Raw genomic sequence first — 20,038 nt, 5'->3', positions numbered from 1 at the left:
CGCGTCCGGAGGCTGTGCTCCGCAGCGGGAGAGGCCACAACAGTGAGAGGCCCGCGTACCGCAAAACAAAACAAAAAAATAGTGAAGCAGTCATTCCCTGCCCACCCCCGACACTGCTGGGAATGTTGGCAGCTGACAGATCTCATCAGAGACCCTCTTTGAGGACTGCCCTAGGTGCCTTTGGGGGAAGAGAGCTGCCTTGCCCAAGGTCATACCTTCCTTAGGGCAGCCCATATCCAATGTCTGGTTGAAGCTGAGACCTGATTCTCCCAGCTTGGGTCAACTGTCAAGGACCAGCCTGGCTCCGAGCTCCCTTACAGGATCAGTGAGGCCTTTGCTGCAGCTGTGTCAGAATTCAGCCTCTCCTTCTGCCCTGTGTTGCTGCCTTTATTCCTTCACAGGGGTTGATCCCCAGGGTGTTCCTCAGTAAAGGTCCTTCTTGCTGGTGATCACCTCAGAGCCCACTTCCTGGGGAACCGACCTGCATCAAATGATCTCTTGAGGTTTCCAGGCAGCAGAAACAACATGAACAGAGGCCTAGAGGCCGCAATTCCTCTCGAGGATGTAGCAGAGAGAAAATGGAATAGTGTTTTTAAAAGCCTAGAAAAAAATGACCAGATGGTGGAGGACTTTGAAAAACACGGTGAAGTGTCAGCCTTGATAAGAGAACGCTCCAGAGAGCCTGGCTGGCCCACCCGCTCTAGATGGTGCTCCGTGAGAACATTGGAGCTCACCCTGACATTCCTTTTTTTTTTACATCTTTATTAGAGTATAATTGCTTTACAATGGTGTGTTAGTTTCTGCTTTATAACAATGTGAGTGTCATCTCACACCAGTCAGAATGGCCATTATCAAAAAATCTAGAAACAATCAATGCTGGAGAGGGTGTGGAGAAAAGAGAACCCTCTTGCACTGCTGGTGGGAATGTGAATTGGTGCAGCACTATGGAGAACAGTATGGAGGTTCCTTAAAAAACTACAAATAGAACTACCATACGACCCAGCCATTCCACTACTGACATTCCTTTTGAAAAGTGAATGCGTAACCCAGATACATCAGCCCTGGCCTTGGGGCAATAAGCGCTAATCCCTCAGTGATCCTGTGAATCGGGCCCTGAAGCTGGAGAGGGAAGGTCTGAATTTAAGATCTCCCTTGCCAGCTTTCTATCTGTGGGATTTTAGAGCTTCTGTTCCTCATTTGGAAAATGGATATGCTGTGAGGATTGAAATATTCCTAATTTCACTGGCATTTCATTGGTGTCACGTGACAGGAGGCTTCCCTGGCCAAAATAACTGGGTGATGCTAGGCTAAACTTCGTTCCATGGGTTTCTTTACTGTAGGATTTCTCGGTCTTGAATATGCTGCTGTGCCTTGTGATCTCAGAGAGGGGGATGGAATTCAAATCATCTTACCTTAACTTAACAGAAAGATCTTTCCCCACTCCTGACACTTTCCAGGGAGCGTCTAATAGGCTTGTGTCCTACTGAAGTCATATTGAGAAGCTGGCCCGTCACAGAGTAGGCAGTTAATAAAGGATAAGCTGGATTCTATTGATCACCATAGTCGGCCCTGCCTTGGCCTTAAACTAAGTCAGGAATCTCTCAGGACTATGTTAAGACTTCTCAGTGACTCTGGTACTCAAGATCAATGTGGTCTTGCTTATTTAGATTTGGTAAGGTATAATTCACTTCAAGGGTACCTCCAAATCATGACATGTATCTTTTAAAGAATGATACTCTCTCAAGCCTTTAGATTAGGGGGATTCATGGGTTTCCAATGCATGCACTCTCCATTGGACTGGCAGTGGCCACCATGATGTGCTGAAACATATGGCGGCTGCCTCGTGGGGACAGAGCAATGTGTTGAGAAGGATGCTGGAGCTGTGTCTGGGCTGTGTGAGCAAGGATGCTCTGACGGATTAGTGATGTCATCTGTTGTCACAGCCTTAGTTACCTTTATTTCAGACCATAGTTAAATTTAACTTACACATCCCTTTACTTTTTGAAGACAGTGGGAGAATAAAGTATACAAACTATCTCAAGTGTGGCATGTTCAAAACCAACTCATCATCATCTACTCCTCTTACTTGAGTCAGTGCCAGTACCTTTCATCTCAGCTAACGGCAACGACCACCACCAAGGTACACGTGATTCCTCCCTGCTCTTCCTTTCCTAGAATCAATCAGTCACCAAGTCTTGTCAATTTTACCTTCTAAATGTGTCTCAAATCATTCCCCTCCCCATTGCAGCTACTGCCCTAATCCTACAAATGCTATTATCTCTCACCCCAACGGCTACAGCTTCTTCCGTCCGGTCTCCCTGCCTCTAGCCCTGTACCCTTTAAATCCTCCTCCAGTCTACCTGTCTACCTGTTCAGGTGGGTCTCCTTCTCAAATCCTTTAATGACTTCCTCAGGGTAAAGCCTAACCTACATGTGGCAGTAGAGGCCTCCCATATCTGGGTCCTTCCCTGGTCTCATTTCATGCTTCTGTCTGATGCTCTAAGAGAGCAATCTCTCTGACCTGCCTGATTCACCTTGTTTCTAGCTTCCATGCCTTTGCTTCTGCAGTACCCTCTGCCTGAAATGTTTCCTCCACCCTGTTCACTCTGCCCTTTACTTGCCCAGTTAATTCCTACTCATCGCTGAAACTCAGCTCGGCCATCGCTAACTACAGAAAACCTTTCCTGACCTCTCCTTCCTCCAGACTTGGTTAGGTGCCCTAACCTGTGACGTCTATTATGTATAAATAGCATAAATCTGTAATGTATAGTATGATTGTCTGTTTATGTGTCTGTCTGCACTTTGAAAATGGGGTTTGTGTTATTTCATCTCTGTTCCTTGCACCTGTTAACATGACTGCTTTATCTGAAACATTCAATAGATAATGTGTGGACCAAGTGAAGGAATTAAATATCTTTGATGAATAAAACTAAGCTAACAGCAGCCCATGCACATCAAAAATACAACCCATACTCAGGTAAAAAATTTTCTTTGTGGATTAAGAACCATTGCCATGCCTGGGTGGTGAGGTTTGAGAGAGGAAAGCAAGCGATGGGTTTCATGAGTGAGAGTAGAAGAGTCTAATACCTTAAGCGTCACATAAAGCAACGTGGACACAATTGCATCTGGTTTCCAGGGAAAGAAAGTCACTCTGAGAAGTGCTTAGCCGGGTTTAAAGTAATTTTCCCGCTTTCGTATGGCCATTTTGGTGTTGGACCCTATCTGTACTTCGTGGCTGACTTTTTAAAAATGCCTACAGTTCGGCTCATTTTTCTCGTGGATTACCATAAAAAGAACACCTTCTTACTACTGATTAGATCAGATTTCAGTTAACTCGTGTGACCCTATGGTGAATGACCTAGTGGATTAAAACGTGTTTTCAACTAAAGCATTTTTTATGACAACAGAGGAGGAATTGAGTGTAGCCTGTCACCTTCTGGTTAAACTCCTTATTGTACTTCTGTCACTGTATCTTTCCTATGGCCAGGACTTCTGCCAGTGACAGCCTCTAAGCCTTGCTTTTTGAATGGCTCCGGGAATATGGACTTCCAGACTCTCTCTAGCGCCCTCATTTGTTTTGATTTTCCTTTTTATACGCATACACCCACAATATGCCACAGTCCAGGAACTCGAATTTAAAATAAACATGCAGTCCCCTCACCCTCGTCTGATGGCGAGACCCTCAGCAACTGTGGTCGACTGAAGCCTAGACACGCATCCTAAACTCAGAAAACCCACTGAATGGTCAGCAGCAAAAGAGGGTTTACAAAGTCGTATATGTCACACTCAAGTAGGACAGGAGTGCATAAAGAGGTAAGCTACGATTGTGTGGCAATTTCACTCATCCTCAAATGATGCTGAATGAAAAAAACACTTTACACGAAGGTAATAGTTTCAGTGCTCTTATCACGTGGCCCCCAGGCAGAGCACTGTGTCTCATGCTAAAGTTCTAGGGATGAAAAGCAATTGAAAAGCTGTAAACAATAGCTGGGGATACTTTCAACTGGGAACAATAACACTCTGAGATTCAAAATCAAAGTGGACAGGGGCTTCCCTGGTGGTGCAGAGGTTGAGAGTCCGCCTGCCGATGCAGGGGACACGGGTGCCCTGGTCCGGGAAGATCCCACATGCTGCGGAGCGGCTGGGCCCGTGAGCCATGACCGCTGAGCCTGCGCGTCCGGAGCCTGTGCTCCGCAACGGGAGAGGCCACAACAGTGAGAGGCCCGCATACCGGAAAAAAAAAAAAAAAAGTGGACAGAGTGTGAAAATAGTGTAGCAAGTCTGATCACTGTTACGCCTCCTGAACATTTTGTCATCAGCATCTCTCCCTGCTCCCCTCTTGTTCCTAATCACCTCAGGTTTGTGTCCTCTTCCCCAGGAAGGGGCAGCATGGCACCGTGGGCAGAGCACTGTCTGGGAGTCTGCTGGGCCTTTGTGTGTCCCTAGGGCAGCCTGCGGTGGGGAAATCACTGCCACCAACATCAGCGTCCTCAGCGCCAGGAGCTGTGCCAGGTGCTTGGCACTTGTGATCTTGTGCAGCCCTCATAACCGCACTGCAAGGAGGCACTGAGGCTTGGAGGGGCCACGCTACCTGCCCAAGGACACAGAGAGAGAATCAGGCATGGCTGGCCCAGAGGCCTGCTCTGGTCTGTGCTAACATCATAGATCCTTTTCCTTCCTGGCAACTGAAGACTTTTTTTACATTAACAAAATTATATGTTATAGGCTCATAATTTAAACATGAAAAATGTTTAATTGTGTGGTCCTTACATGTCCTTACCTGTCTTAGTTATCTATTGCTTTGTAACCGTTTACTATAAAATGTAATAGTTTAAAACAACAGACATTTATTATCTCACAGTTTCTGATGGTCGGAAATTTGGGAGCTGCTTAGCTGGGAGGTTCTGGCTCAGGGTCTCTTGTGAGGTTCAGTCAGAATGTCCGTGGGGCTGTAGTCATCCAAAGGCTTGACTGAGGCTGGAGAGTCCTCTTCCCAGATGGCTCACTCACATGGCTGGAGGCTGGAGGCCTCAGTTCCTCACCATGTGGCCCTCCCCATAGGCTGCCTGGGTGTTCTTGCAACTTGGCTGCTAAGTTCCCCCAGTGCAAGTGAATGGGGAGAGAGAAGAGAGAGAGAGAGAGAGAGAGAGAAAGCAAGTGTATCTTTTTGAACCTAGTCTCTGAAGTAGCTGGTGTGTCACTTCTGCTTTTTTTCTTTTTTTTCTATTCTATACTAGAAAGTCACTAAGTTCAGCCCACACTCAAGGGAAACAGAATGAGGCTCCACCTCTTCAAAGGGAGAGTATCAGACAATTTGTGGACGTATTTTAAACCACCCCCCTCTCTCTAACCCACATCCATACATCTTTTAAGGCAAGCAAAACAGAAGAAACCCCATCACTAAAAAAGCAAATTGCTTTGCTCTTTATCTGTTTAACTTTGTCTTGCATGTTCTGACCACCCAGTGCCTCCAGTTTCCCATCCCTGAACTGCTATCTAAGGAAATGGCTGTTTCCATAGCAGAGAAATCTTTACTTTTCCAAGGAACTTATAAGGACTGGGAAATACAGAGCTACAGCTTATCCTGTTGATTAAGCCCTGACTTTGGGGGCTATCTCAAGTCTGTCTCCCACCCTTTGTCCTGCAGGCCAGTGGCGTAAGGGGGGCTGAGCTGGTGCCTGGGGCACCCCACAGATTATTCCCCACATGACTTTCTCTTCCTGTCTCCTAGGTGGGCCTGGGGCTCAGGGTGGGGCTTAGCCACGCCCCCACCCCATGACCTGGTACCCCCCCACCCTCAGGACAGATGGCTCAGGTAATCAGGTCCTGGGAACCATCTCTCTTTGGGCCAGTTGGTCTTAGTTGCGATTGGTCAGTTATTTCCAGGTTTGAATGAAGGCTGTGTTGGTTACCAGGGTCACACGCCAGACAACCTGGACAGCTCTGCTGATGGCCATTCCCAGCTCTCTGCTCAGAGTCCAGGTGGACATTCCATAAAAAGGCTTCAGTGGTTCTAGGAGGGAAACCCCAAGGTTAATTCTGTATTTTAAAGTGATTTTCTCAGAGTAAGAGAGCAGAACCAGTTCTAGAATCAAGTTTTTTTTTTTTTTTTAGAATCAAGTTGTTTTTACCTTTCCCCTCTGCACCTACCTTCATCAGAATAAGTATTAGGAACTTCTGCCACTTAAAGGTAAATCAGACACCAAGACTAAACACTTGAAATTATGATTTCTTCCTGTGAGGGGAAATGATTAAAATTTCTTAAAATTATAATTACAGACAAGTTATTCTTAAAGAAACATGTATATGTATATATATTTTCAAATGAATTTATCAGTAGAGTATAGCCTATTTTAAAATCTTTAGCTTTCATTCTGTCTGAAATTAAATGAATCTTACCCTAAAGCGGTACAGGCAGTTACTAGAGCAAGGTAACTGAAACCTGAAGAAAAGTAAGAAAAGAAGGAAAGTGTGTGCCTCTGTTGGATCATTCATTCAAGAAATGTTTATTGAGGTGACTGCTCTATGTGAGGCAGTTTTCTAGATGCTGGAGACAGCTGTAAACAAAACAGTCCCTGCGGCCCTAAAGCTGAAATGATACCAGGAGTTAAACAATAACCAAATAAGCACATATATAGTATTTTCAATGTGGTAAAATTTCCTATGGAGGAAAATAAAGCAGAGCTGGGGGGTGGGGAGTGCGGGGGGCAGGGCAAGGAGAGGCATCGAGGTGGGATTACCACGACTTCAGACAGGGTGGTCAGGGAAGGCCTCGCTGCTAAGGCAGCATTTGAGGGGAGATCTGGAGAAAGTGTGGGAGCAGGTCACAGGCTGTGTGGGGCAAGAGAGTTCCAAGCATGAGAAGCAGAGTGCTTAACTTGATCAAGGGCAAATGAAGAGGGCTTTGTGGCAGGAACTGAGTGAGTAAAGGAAAGAACGAGTCCACGAGTGCTGGGAGGCCGATGAGAGGTCTTTGTGGGCTCCGAGCAGGGATTTGGTTTCTACTCTGACTGAGATGGAGGCTATGAGAGGGTTTTGAGCAGACCTGAAAAGGGATGCAGTCAAATTATCTGTTAGAAGAATGAACTCTGTCTATTTTGTGGAGGGTAGACCAAGGTGGAAGACATTGGAAGGACAGAAGCAGAACATCTGAGTAGAAGACCTTTGTAACGATCCAGGTGGGAGATGGGGATGGTTCACAGAAGAATGGTAGGAGTGGAGGTGGTGAGAAGTGGGCAGATGGTGGATATATTTGAAGGTCCAGCCAAAGAGGATTTGCTGGTGGGTGGTGGGATGTGAGGGGCAGGGAAGAATCAAGGATGATCCCCAGAGTTTAGGCCTGATGAACTAGAAGCACGGAGCTGTCAGTTACTAACATGGGAAAGGACAGGTGGAAGAGTTGCAGGAGTTCAGGGCTGGCAGAGATCAGGAGTTCGTTTTAGGATTGATAAACGTAAGATACTTATGAAACGTGCAGGTGGAAATGGCGAGTGGGCAGTCAGATAAAGGGGTCTGGAGTTCAGGAAATGGTCCAGGCCAGAGGTGTAAGTTTTGGAGTCATCAGCCAAGAGACTGGTTGACATTTCCAAGAGAGTGAGTTCAGGTAGAGGAGAAACCCAAGGACTGAGCCTTGGGTATTCTAGTGCAGCACTGCCCAATAGAACACTCTGTGATGATGGAAATGTCCTCTATCTACTCTGTCCAGTACAGTAGCCACTAGATGTGGCTATCGAGCACTTAGGAACTAAGGAACTAAAACTGTAATTTAATTTAATTCAAGTTTAAATTGCCACACATAGCTAGTGGCTACCATATTGGACAGTGCAGCTCCAGTAGGTTAAAGTGGAAGAAATGAGGAGGGAGCCGCAGAGGACAGGCCTTGAATGTAGGAAAAGAACCAGGAGAGAATGTTGTCTAGGCAGCTGACAGTGTTGACTGTTATTCACAGATCTAGTATGAGAAAGACTGGGACTTGTTCTTGGGATTTAGGAAGGTGTAGCCATTTCAATGGCACGGGGGAGACAAAAGCCTCCTCACTGGAGGGTGTTCAATAGAGAATAAAGGGCAAAGAGAAATTGTAGACAGTGAGTCTGGACAGCTCTCTGAAGGAGTGTTGTGGTTGTCTAGGAGAGTGTGGGAGCGAATGGATGGAGAGATATAGAGGAGACCAGGCAGCGCTGAGGGCGCCCTTGGGGTCAGTGGTCATGAATTTAAAGTGAGATCGGTTAGTATGATTGTGTGTTTTTCTCCAGCCGAGCATATCAGCCTGGGAACAGGCACGGAGTAGCAAAGAGCTGAATTATCCACAGCTGGACCTTAACCAGAGGAGTGTGAAGTGAGAGGGGCAAGTGAGAAGCAGAGAGAGAGTTGGTGGCTGCAGCGGGCCATGGAGTCTTCGATGTTGTAGAGAGAGAAGGGAGGACATGATGGGAGAGAGGGGTGGTAGAAAGGTGGGCAGGAAATGGGGTATAGAGCCCAGTGCAGTTGAAGAATTGTTGGAATTAGAATACTAGGGAGAGTTAGCCAGAGTGATGAGGCGAGATTGATGGAGAATAGGAGGCTTGGTCAGTGATGGCAAGGTCAGGATGAGAGCATGGGAGCAGGTAGAACTGAGATAGAGTGGAAGAAGAAGGAGTCAAGGAATTTACAGGCCAAGATATTAGAGGGATTGTCTAGCCAACATGGAAACTCCTTGGAATTATAACAGGTCTCACATCGGAGAGGGACTCCTCAAGGCATGAGGCAGAGTAACCTGGGGAGGAATAGGTGACTGTAGCTAGGAGGGCTAGCTAGGGGTGACTGCGGACTCTGATGGTGGGAGAGTCAGAGCAGGGTGTTAGGGAGAGCAACAGTGGTCTGGAAGCAGGAGATGAGCAGGGAGACACCTCCCATCCAACAGGCCCTTTAGCAAGAGGGAGGTGGGAAGGAAAAGAGCCGCCACTTGAAAGAGCTGTAGGGGAGACAGTGCCTTCAGGGACTCTTAGAGCAAGACAGTGAAGCGGGGCCCCTGGAAACGCTGTGGAGGTCTTTGGGAGCCGGAGGGGGGTTTACAGAGCCATTGAGGGAGCGTAGCTAGGAGTGAAAAGACCTTGCGGCAAGGTTGATAATGTGTCTCCAAGACAGACAGTGAGGGGAACGCTGCTAGTGTTGGAAGCAGGGGGAGGGTTCTCGCCCAGAGCACACAGACCTCTGGGGTCTTTGGGCTGATAGCGGTGGAGGATGAGTGGTCTTAAGCGGAGGATGTGGGTCAGGAGAGAAATCCCCTCCAGAATTACAGTACAGCCCCAGCTGTCCTGTGGTGTCTGCATCCCTTACCCCACTCTTTCTAAACTTAATGCGATTAAGCTTAAACTCATCATTGACCTCAGTTAGCTTCTGCTTCTGCAGTGTGGACTTAATCCCATACTGGCGCAAGAAAGAATAGCACCAGTGTCAGGGCCAGCTCGGGGCCCAGCAGCTGGCATGTGGTGGGTGCTTGGTAAAGGTCATTTTCCTCTTTTCCTCAGCAGCCTCTGAAATTCCATTTCCTCTCCTACTGAGGCAAGTTACATCTTTCCATTGATATTCGCATGCCAAAATCAAAGATACTTTTTCTTTGTATCTGAGAACCCATGTAGTTCTCAAAGGAAATGTCTGTATGTCTGGCTCTCTCTCCTCCCCCATCTGCCACCCAGGGTGTCGTGGGCATGTAACCTCTGCAGTTAGCAAAGGGCCCTGGACTTCAAGGGGACCAGCTCTTGGCTTCACGCTCTGCTGCTGCCATCCTGAAACTCTTAATAATTTTTGAACAAAGGGTCCCCATTTTTTTCGCAGGGCCCTGCAGAGTATGTCACTGGCCCTGTACTTATTCCAACCCCTAAAAGAACAAATAACAGGTAAAAATGACCATGGAGGGGTCAGGCCATTGGATTTATCATCCCGTCCACATGTCAACATTTCAGTGATGAAGGGTCATTTGCAAATAATGAAAACACCCTAACCATATCATTTGTAAATAAGAAAATAATTAAGTGCATCTGAAATCTTATGAACGCCCAATTTTTAATCATCTATTTTTTTCAACGTTAAGAACCAGCATCACTTTCAGAAGGATTCTTCATTTATTGTCATTACCCCCATGTATTAATACGTTAAAAATCTGAAAGTTACTCTTAACTCCAAGTGAAGCATGACTGAATTATTATCACGCCAAACAGAGCGTTGAATCCTTCCCTTGGAGCCTTTCATACCTGCTTGTAGGAACTCTCTTGTCTTTACAGGAGACATCCGTTTCCTATAGTGTGTACAGTCAAGAGCAGTAGCCTTCGGGGGAGGAAAGAGATATGGTGCAGGGCAGGTATGCGTACCAGTTATTTATCTGGGGATAGACGCCATACCTGCCACATTCTCTCACTGTCTGGGACAAGCAGAGTCCCTACATAGATTAAGGCATTAATCCTGGATTAGGGTGACTTGTGCTAAATGAAGAGACCTCTCAAGTTTCCCAGATTCAGCAGCGCCAGACCTGTGCTCTTTGCATCCTTTGACCAGATTCATGATTAATTTATCATCGAGACAAGGCAAGCGAGTGCCGGGAGTCCTAAAACTTAGGTAGCTCCTTTACTGTGGAGATCGCCATCAGTGATGGGGCTGTGCTGTAGAACAGTAAGTATTTTCTATGGAGATCACGCGTTAGGATTAGAGAGACTCAAGCCACGTCCAGCATTTCTTCTTCAAACAGTAGAATACTTTCTGGAAAACCACAGCCTAGATTGTAGCTTGTTGCTTGTTTCTAAGCTGTCATTTTTGTTTGTTTTCCTCTAAGAAAATACATGTGCTAATTTTTTTCTTTTTTTTTTTTAAATTTTTTTCTTTTTAATGCCTTTTTTTCCCACCCTAAATCTCCACGGAAGGCAGGCAGATATTTAAATGTCAATCTTTCACAAACCCAGTTCATCTTCCTACTGGTCATTTTGCATCTTATTCTTTTGGTTAGAAAACTAGTTGGGACTCTTTATCATCCTTAAATATAAGAATTCTGGGGCTTCCCTGGTGACGCAGTGGTTGAGAGTCCGCCTGCCGATGCAGGGGACACGGGTTCATGCCCTGGTCCGGGAAGTTCCCACATGCCGCGGAGCGGCTGGGCCCGTGAGCCATGGCCGCTGGGCCTGCGCGTCCGGAGCCCGTGCTCCGCAGCGGGAGAGACCACAACAGTGAGAGGCCCGCGTACTGCAAAAAAAAAAAATTTAAAAAAAAAAAGAATTCTGACTTCGTACTCTTATCAATATCCTTTGTTTTGGGGTGTACAAGTTGCCGGTGGTAAATTGAGAAGGGAGGAAAAAACCCCACTAGGCTGTTTCCTTCTTTTTTCTTACAATTTTGTGTTCAATTGGAGGCGCCAGTCTAGTGAATGCACTTTAGTGTGCGTTAACCTTACATGGGGAGCTATAAATGATTATTTTTGCCCTCAGGTCCAGCTGACAGTCAGTCCTGTCCCTGAGGCAAATCTACAAGGTGAGGGGCCCCTCTGAGCCTGCCAGAGCCCGTTCATAGTGAGGAGGGAAGTGCAGCCAGAAGGGCTCACTCGGCTGACAGACTGGCCGTCACCCACTTAGCTGTCCAGGTGAGGCTTCCCCTGCTCTCTTGAGATGAGGAAGTGGCTACTTGACCGGCTTTGCCACAGTGATGAACTAAGAGCCGCTGATGGCAGGCACTGTCCTGCCCTGGGTCCCAAGGCCTGATATGAAAGAACTTCAAAGATTTCATTGGTTCATTTCTTCAAATATTTCTTGGACACCAGCTCTATGCCTGGCACTGTGCTAGATGCTGGATGGACAACAGTAGACATGATGGATGAAGCATACTGTCTAGTGGAGCAAATCGACATTATACATCCCACAGATTAACAGATACACATTGTGGTAAGCGCTAAGAAAAGAAAACATAGCGAGCTAAGTGAACCTGAAGCAGGTCCTTATTTAGCCTGGGGGCTAAGGAAAGGCCTCCAACTTGAAGCCAGAGATGTTACTCCGAGAGGGGCGTCCAGGGGCGTCCAGGTTGAGAAACACCTCGTAAGAAGTCCCTGAGGCAGCAGCGATCTTGGCTTTTCTAGGAAACTGAGAGGCAGCTAGTGTGCCCAGAGCTAGGTAAGCAAGAATGTGAGAGGCACAAAGGAAGCCTAGAGGGTAGAGCAGAAGCAACGTTAGGGATTTAGGATTTCAGCCTAAATGTTGTGGGAAACCACTGAGGGGTTTTAAGCCAAGATGTGACATAATCTGACTTATGTTTCTAGAGTATTTTTCATTCACAGAAGGGAAGCCTGCCAGCGCTTAATTTTGTATAACAACTTGGGAACTAGATCGAGAAAGTACGTAGCTATGGAGACTATCAAATCAGGGGCAGCTGCGTGAGTGAACGAGGCTAAATTTCTTTTAAAGTGACGTTTTATAAATTTATGCCATCTAACATTAGGGTCATAGGTCTGATCGCCTCAGTGGTAGTGACAGCTGTGCTGAAGAAATCACTTCATCCTTTGGAAAACGAATTTGATTTTAAAGCCCTCAAAACAAGACCTAAGTAGCTTAAACCATCCGTATAAACGTCCGCCGCTGTCTGCAAAGCAGACGTGAGCCTTTTCAGCGGGCTGCTATTCCTCAAGTTACACTGGGGGTCAGAGGCCATGAGAGGAGGAGAGGAAGCATGGGCGTCTAGGCAAAAATGGATCGTGTTTATTTTCCTTTTCTTCCCGCTCTTTGACTGAATGGCAGGAATGAGAGCAAGTGAACTCTACCTTCCTATAGTGTCATCTCTGATGAGGGGAGAGAGGGGAGAGGAGTGAGGTAAACAGGTATCCTAGGAGGCACCAGACAGCAGAAGGACTGCTAATTTCGCTCTTGGCTTTCTTAGTAAATAATGAGAAAGCTCCAGCACTTACAAGCAGCGGATGTTTTGTTGACCCAGCTTATGTGTCTGAAAGAGGCTCTCTTTGCTATTCCCAAAGGAAAACTGGTTAAATTAGGGAGTTTTAGAACACTTGCGATTAATGTGCAGATTAACTTTACTGCTTATGAATAACCCACGACTGATCTTTTTTAAAAAAAAAATTATTAAAATATAGTTGATTGGGCTTCCCTGGTGGCGCAGTGGTTGAGAATCTGCCTGCTAATGCAGGGGACACGGGTTCGAGCCCTGGTCTGGGAAGATCTCACATGACGCGGAGCAGCCAGGCCCATGAGCCACAATTACTGAGCCTGCGCGTCTGGAGCCTGTGCTCTGCAACAAGAGAGGCCGCGATAGTGAGAGGCCCTTGCACCGCGATGAAGTGTGGCCCCCGCTTGCCACAACTAGAGAAAGCCCTCGCGCAGAAATGAAGACCCAACACAGCCAAAAAGTAAATAAATAAATAAAATATAGTTGATTTACAATGTTGTGTTAATTTCAAGTGTAAAGTGATTCAGTTATACATATATATATAAATATATATTCTTTTTTACATTCTCTTCCATTATAGGTTATTATAAGGTATTGAGAAGAGTTCCCTGTGCTATACAGTAGGACCTTGTTGTTTATCTATTTTATATATAGTAGTGTGTATCCGTTAAGCCCAAGCTCCTAATTTATCCCTCTCCCACCCCTTTGGTAATCATAAGTTTGTTTTCTATGTCTGTGATCTGTTTTGGAAATAAGTTCATTTATATCTTTTTTTTTAGATTCCACATATAAGTGATATCATATGATATTTGTCTTTCTCTGAGCCCATAACTGATCTTAACCCTTAACGAGTTCGCGCCTTGTCCACTGTTTGGAGTAGCACAATTTCCTAACCCTAACCTTTATATTGTGAAAGAATTTATTTCTAGAAGATGAGAAACTTTCTTAATTCAGTAGCTTTAAGATAAAGCAAGTTAATGATGTCATTCTGACATTTTTATTATACTTCAGAATACTTTTTAGAATAGTGTTTTGTCTCCTGCCTTTTAGCAACTAAAATCACCTGTTTTGAGGTGCGAGAATGAGAAAGATTACAAAACCATTCCAGATTGCTGTTTAACTGGCCCTGGGAAAGCTGGTTAGAGAATTTACCTGAGGAAGCTCTTAAGTACTAAGTCCCATTATAACTAGTTGCATTTCAACACTACTCTTGTATTGAGGGGGAAAAAAAGATTTAAAGAGCACTAAAGAATTTTAATAGTTCCTTAGAGATTATGTTGAGTTTAATCCTTAATTATTATGCCTCTGACCTGTGTTCAATGATAAAGTAGGAATATATGTCAGTTGGTGAACAGGTAGTTTTCAGAAGAGATATATACTCATGAATTATTATGTTTCCCTTTTCATTATTTTTGTTTTCTATGAAATAAATTTTTAAAATAGTAGCTCTAACTTTCATAATAAACTAAAATTTCATAATAAACTCATAATCTATGTGTTTAAGTTTTGAAATACTTTTTCCCACAGTCAATGTAAAAAGAAAAGTTGAAAATCATTGCCTTTCATTACATTTATATTAGGAAAGACCTTAAGTTGAAAGCAGATGGTTTTTGTGGACCTACCAAGTGCTGATATATAATGTGGTATTAATTTTGTTTTGTGGTTGATGTTGTTGCTGATTTGGAAGCCTCATCATGTAAAATAAACTTGATTTTAAAGGACAACCATATGGTAGCCTGAAAGAGGGGGGTAGAGTGGGGGTTACAAGGAGATGATAGTTTGTGAATAAACCCATTTTATAGATTAGGAAATAGAGGCTCTTCCATATGAAGTTGCCCAAGAGAATACATCTAGTCAGAGGCACAGTCGAGCCCAGAACCCAGGCCTATGAATCCTGGTTCAAGGCTCCATCCATTTCGGAACCATCAAAGATGGCCTAGATTGTAATTTTGGATATATTAGCATTAGTGTGACTTTTATACTCTTTTATTAATGAAGACTTATGTATTTATATTTATAACTGGTATTAAAAATATCATTGAAATGTCAGTAGGACAATGGAGCATATTTTTAACATTATTTTTGTTCTCTAATCCTATTCATAGTCTGAACTGATTGCAAAACGCAGTTGTCCACTAGAGGTCACCTTTCTTCAAGATGAGGGTCGGTTCCCTTCCCTAATACTCTTTGAGTCTGGTTTTAAATCAACCACCACCTGAGAGAGATAAACAGCCTTTTTTGTGGTCAGGGATTTCATGGGTTGCTTTAGCTAAATGCACTTATAGGTAGGTAAGGCTCTCAGTGGCGATGAAGGGGAGGTGTGCTCCCTTCTTCTGCTACACACACACACACACACACACACACACACACACACACACACACACACACACACACACACACACACACTGTGTGAGGTCTGGCTTGGCCCCTCTTGACAGACCAACTTATGTTTCTTTGGAAACTCTTGTGTTAGCCCTGGCAGGTTTATACTACCTTTCACTTTTTCTGCCATTGCTTTCTCTGACTACAAAGCCAGAGACTAAATGGAGACTAAAAGAAATGGTCCTTAAACATTGGCACAACTGGGGATGAAACCATGTGGACTTCACCCAAATTTATCTGTGAGTCAGTTACTATTTTTCCGCAGTGTGTGAATTTCAGCCAGGGCTGGCCAGAGAGTACTATGTGGAGAGGACTGGGCTGGCCAGAGAGTACTATGTGGAGAGGACTGGGCTGGCCAGAGAGTACTATGTGGAGAGGACCAAGACCGTGTCCAATAAACAAGCACTTCGGCAGATTCTATTGAAATATAAACCATCTCAATATTCTAGAGGGAGAGGGAGGCCACGGCTACAGCACTGCCTGATGCATCAGGTTTCAAACTATGTGTAGAAACCCAGAGCTGCTGGAGGTATTTTTAGAGGTTCCTTTGCACCTATTATGTGAACTGCTAAACACCTCAGCCCCTAAAAAATCAAATTGGAAATTAAAGAGTTCTGAGATGTGAAAGCAGTTCAGAATAGAGATGCAAATAAGATTGTGAGGCCCTGGGCATTTGGAGAAGAGTCGTCCTGTAAAGCCGTGGGGAGGAGCATATAACAACATTGCAGCCCAAATGGTAGGGGTTCATTCCCTCATATCTATGCAAAGAACTTCTCTCTGCCCCCTTTTCCGACATCAGCATATTAATTTGTCCTGCCAGGTTAAGTAGTCTTTTACAATTCTCAAAACTGAACTTGTAAATGTGTCATCGACCGTGGAGGTGGTGGCTCTGTACTGGTCTTGCTGAAAGTTCGTGCCTGTGCATGTCCAGGTGGGAAAAATGATCTGGGCTGTCCAAGAGGCCCAGCTGGGTTCAGTGCCAGGTTAGGGGCGGCACATCTGTTTGGCACATTCCACATCAAGCCTAACAGGTGGATTGTGCAAATCACAAGCGAACGCCCAACGTATCAAATGAGGTCTGGTTCCTGGTTGATGACGTATTGTCAGTTTGGGTAGTCTGTCTTTTCTTATCTTGCTTTTAATAAGAAATGTGAGCAGTTGCTGTATGTTATTAGTAAACCAATTTTGAAATAAATTTCTTGTGACTTTGCTTTCAAGCTCCCGGACATGTTTAATGAAGAATATCCGGAGATTGTAGCATAAGCTATTATAAAGGACTGTTACCATTTGCAACCACTTATCTGTGCGAAACAGGATTCTCTTGGTGTGGCACAAACAAAATAAAGACATAAATGTAAAAATACAGTCGGAATAAGACTGTAACTGACTTCTATAAATTCTGTTTTCAAGTGTTTGTGTATAACAAAACAGCCTCATGTTCCCTGTGAGGGATTTAATAAGTAAATAATATCAATTGGAATGAAAAATAATTTTATTTTGATTAAAAACAATTTTGATTGTTTCGTACATTAGTTTTCACTTGAAAAGCAGAGTCTAATACTTAAAAAGTGACAGCCATTGACTCACAGTTGACTCGGGCGACTGTTTTTTAATATCTGATAGGACACACACAGGTTTAACCGTCCGCAGAATGGTCAAAACTTCTGAGTAAATTAGTTGACACATACACTTGTAAGATTCTCAGGTAATTTTGTTATAAAGATAAAAAATTACAACCTATTTTTACCCTTCTCTCTCTTCCCATTTCTGGGGCTCAGATTATGTGGGAAGAAGCTGTGGGACAATACAAATACCAAGCATCCTCTTCTGTGGGAAATGACCTTGGTGCAATGGTAGCCCCCAAGTCCACTACCAGGCACTCCTCCAAGAAGTCTCAGAACAAATTAAGACACTCAAATCACAGCTGATTAAATCAATTTAAAATCAGTATCAAGATGCAAGGGAAAGAGATGGGATGAGCTGCCATACTTAGTGTGATATTGTGATGTGGTCTTCATCCCTGCTTCTGGAGCAGAGCTCCTAAAACCCTTGGAATTTCCTAAGTGATAGGAGCCATAAAGGTGTCTCTTGCTATGTTAGTCAGGTGACTTTTGAACATACCTCAGGATGGGGACCAGTTGCCTGAAGGGCCAACCAAGGGATTAGAGAGTTGGCATTTTCAGTCCCACCGCCCTGACCTCAGAGAGGGGCTAGAGGTTGAATCAGTCGCCAGTGGCCTGTGATTTAATCAGTCACGCCTATGAAATGAAGCCTTCATAAAAATCCAAAATGGACAGGGTTCAGAGAGCTTCCAGGTTGGTGAGCACTTAGGGGTTTAGGGAGAGTGGAATGCTCAGGGAGAGGGCATGAAAGCTCTTTGCCTTTCCCCATACTTTGCACTGTGCATCTCTCCCATCTGGCTGTTCCTGAGTTATGTCCTTTTAAAATAAACCAGTAATCTAATAAAATGTTTCTTTGAGTTCTGTGAGCTGCTCTAGCAAATTAATGGAACCCAAGGAGGGGTTCGTTGGAACCTCCCATCTATAGCCTGTTGGTCAGGAGCACAAGTAACAACCTGGACTCGCAGTTGGAGTGTGAAGTGGGGAGTCCTCAACCTGTGGAATCTGATGCTATCTCCAGGTAGAGAGTGTCAGAACTGAGCTGAATTGTAGGACACCCAGTTGGTATCCAAGAACCTGTGTTTTCATGTAGGGAAAACCCCACCTCCACATGAATTGGAATTGGTGCCAGAATCCTACTTGGGATATGGTCCAGGAATGTGAAGGACCGCACTACCTGAGTCTTGGGTTATGCAGTATTTACATGTCCAGCCTTTCTGCCACAGCCACCTTCCCTGTTGATGATATGGTTACAAGTCAGTCTTGAGGTTGTAGAAGGGAAGCCCAATTAGACAGAAGGTGTCTGCCAATGACACACAACCTGCTTTATCAGAGACACAGGGGCAAGTCCCTCAGGCTCCTTCTGTAGCTTACCCCCTCACCTGATGAGCAGCTATGGAATTGTATTTCTTGGGCAGAGAACACATAGGGCCAGAATGGGTGTTACCAATGGGCAGTCAGTGTACCATCTAATGAATATTGAGTGCCTAGGGGTTATTTAGTGTGTCATGAATATTAGAAGCTTCTTTAGTCTTTCCATCCCTTTCTATGCTCAGCTTGATCTAACACATCCATTTAACTAACTTCTTTTTTTTTTTAATTTTTATTTTATTTATTTATTTTTGACTACATTGGGTCTTCGTTGCTGCACGCAGGCTTTCTCTAGTTGCGGCGAGCGGAGGCTACTGTTCATTGCAGCGCGCAGGCTTCTCATTGCAGTGGCTTCTCTTGTCGCGGAGCATGGGCTCTAGGCACACAGGCTTCGGTAGTTGTGGCACATGGGCTCAGTAGTGGTGGCTCGCAGGCTCAGTAGTTGTGGCACACAGGCTCAGTAGTTGTGGCTCGCGGGCTCTAGCGCACAGGCTCAGCAGTTGTGGCCCACAGGGCTTAGTTGCTCCGCAGCACGTGGGATCTTTCTGGACCAGGGATGGAACCTGTGTCCCCTGCATTGTCAGACAGATTCTTATCCACTGCGCCACCAGAGAAGCCCCTAACTTACTTCTTAATACTTCACATCTCATGAACCCTGCCTCATCGTCTAAATCTTGTGCATTTCACTTGTGTATGACAAGCCACTACATATTCATTATCTACGCTTAACACAGCTTATAAGTTTCATCTAGCCCATTTGTTTTTCTTCTATAGCATTAATCAGCATTACTCGAATATTCTCAAGTAATACAGCAACACCTTCTACAAAATATCTTAGATGAGCTTCCCCTACACTGGTCTGCCTCTCTGATTCCATTCTAGCCAACCTCCCAGTCCTTGAGGTCTTCGCCATCCTTCCTCCTTCAAGGACCCAATCAGGATACTCACCCGGGCTTCCCTGGTGGTGCAGTGGTTGAGAGTCCGCCTGCCGATGCAGGGGATGCAGGTTCGTGCCCCAGTCCGGGAAGATCCCACATGCCGCGGAGCGGCTGGGCCCGTGAGCCATGGCCACTGAGCCTGTGCGTCTGGAGCCTGTGCTCCACAATGGGAGGGGCCACAACAGTGAGAGGCCCGCGTACTGCAAAAAAAAAAAGAGAAAAAAAAATCTCTTTGGTAGCACTTTACTCATTCTTGTATACTGCCTGTTTCCCTTACCAAACTCCTTGGGGGCAGAAACACTTCCTCACGTGGCACATAATAGGAATTTCAACCACAAGGTTGTAAGAGTAAAAGGAGATGTTGGGGAAAGTACTTTGTAAACGGTAAAGCCATTTTCTAAGGTTTGTCGTCATTGGTGACGCAGACTGTGATCTTCTCTGGGCAGGTTATTCAAGGACCCGATTCCCTTTGATGTGAACAGGATTAATTTTCCTCATAATTCCTTTTCCTCCCTTGCCTGGTAAAGAAGCACAACATAACACCCTATAAAATGTCTGCCTGCTTTCCACAAATTCCTAAGGAAAAGCTTAAAAGTTATTGCTTAAAACAATGACTTTCTTGCTCATCTTCCTCACCCCCAATAACTTCTTTTTTCCCCAATATTTCATTACAAACTGTTTCAAACTGAAAAGTTTTAGGCGAATCTCCATTTATGCACCATACAGATTCTGCAATTACTGTTTTACTAAACTCCCTTTGTCAACAGCTTTCCATCTATCCATCCATCAATTCATCTCATTTATTTGATGCATTTAAAG

General features: G+C 44.9%; 1 protein-coding gene across 1 annotated transcript in view; it reads left to right on the top strand.

Annotated features, from left to right (window-relative positions):
* SCHIP1 (schwannomin interacting protein 1) overlaps nucleotides 1–20,038 on the top strand; it is a 123,358-nt gene that overhangs the window by 45,553 nt on the left and 57,767 nt on the right. The window lies entirely within an intron of this gene.

The sequence above is a fragment of the Leucopleurus acutus genome, assembly GCF_964270905.1.
Source record: "Leucopleurus acutus genome assembly, chromosome: 5".
NCBI lineage: Eukaryota > Metazoa > Chordata > Mammalia > Artiodactyla > Delphinidae > Leucopleurus > Leucopleurus acutus.
The sequence above is the reverse complement of the archived record's forward strand: the minus strand, read 5'-3'. Positions and strand labels throughout refer to the sequence as shown.